We start from the raw sequence: 1,278 nt of genomic DNA, 5'->3' as shown, positions 1-1,278 counted from the left end.
TTGCGTTCCTTGAGAAGCAAATTGTTAGTAAGTATCATGTGTATATCATGAAAAGTCAAGCTGTATGACCGAGTGGTACACTGGAATTCTTTGATAAAGGCAGAGGGATTAGAAGTATAAGAGCCCAATCTCTTCTCTATCTGAGAGAGTTCACTCAGTGAGAAGGGGACGTGCACTCTGACCAGACCATCTACCCCTGCATCCTCCCGTAAGGGAAGGACAGTCGCTGGGTCAGGTTCTTCTAGGGGTGGAGCACTTGGGGTTTTGGTCGTGGCCTTAGAGAGAGTAATAGGTGGTGTGAAAGTAGGTGCCAAGGTAGAACGTTTGGAGGGACCTGCAGTCGGTGCAGAAGGAGGGGGAGAGCCAGAGGTGACAGGCTCTGGGGAGTCTCAGTGGGGGAAAGCCGAGGTAGCAGTTTGGGTTCCAAACGGAGCAGAAGAAGGCCTACGGTGGAAAGGAGGTGGTTCGTAAGCTGGGTCCAGTACCGTAGTATCATCCAGTNGGAGTTGTGCAGGGTTCATGGCTAACAGGAGTTGAGTTGGAAAGCAGGAAGAACATATAGCAGGATTGGAATGGAGATAGATGAAAAATTTTGCATAGGTAACCTCTTCCCATTTACCGGCTTGCTGGCAGTATGTATTAAGATCCTTAAAACAACTGGATCCAGACCTTAATGTAAAGGGATATCAATTTTGATGCCTTTAAAGGAGGCGTGAACTTTAAGGACTCAAAGTTTTCTAGGAGACACCCCAGAGGTGTATCTGGGGGTACATGTGAGGACATGTGGTTGCCCATGCTCTGGAGGTTCCTGGTGTTCTTACTAGTGTCCCAGAGAACAACTCAGAAACCAAAAAGGAAATCAGTCAGGCTAGAGTGTCCAAGTTGTCATGAGGACCTCTAGTGGCTACCTAGTAGGTCCCAGACTTAATGTGGGAAGTGCTCCACCCTGGCCAGGGATTTCAACCGACCCACTGGGGGCCTGTACAGAAAGAGCAGCTTCCAAGAGAGCAAGATCATGGGCAGTGTCTGCTATGTCGGCTGGGTGTAGCCCCCTAGTTCTTGGGTTGAGCTGGCCAGGCTCTATGCTGTTAAGTGGAGGCTACTCCCTGTCAACAGGCGCTGCAGATAGTGTGCCCCGGTGTCTACATGAGAGTTGTTAGCGAACCAGTAAAATGGGAGCGTGGAAGCCCGGCCTATAAGGTACGCGGGCTGTGCCCCGGGACAGCGGTGGGTCATGTGGTGGAAATGGCGGGAAGTTGTGTTCCTTCCCCCCCCCCC

This window comes from Mus pahari, chromosome 12, assembly GCF_900095145.1.
Source record: "Mus pahari chromosome 12, PAHARI_EIJ_v1.1, whole genome shotgun sequence".
Classification (NCBI taxonomy): domain Eukaryota; kingdom Metazoa; phylum Chordata; class Mammalia; order Rodentia; family Muridae; genus Mus; species Mus pahari.
The sequence above is the reverse complement of the archived record's forward strand: the minus strand, read 5'-3'. Positions refer to the sequence as shown.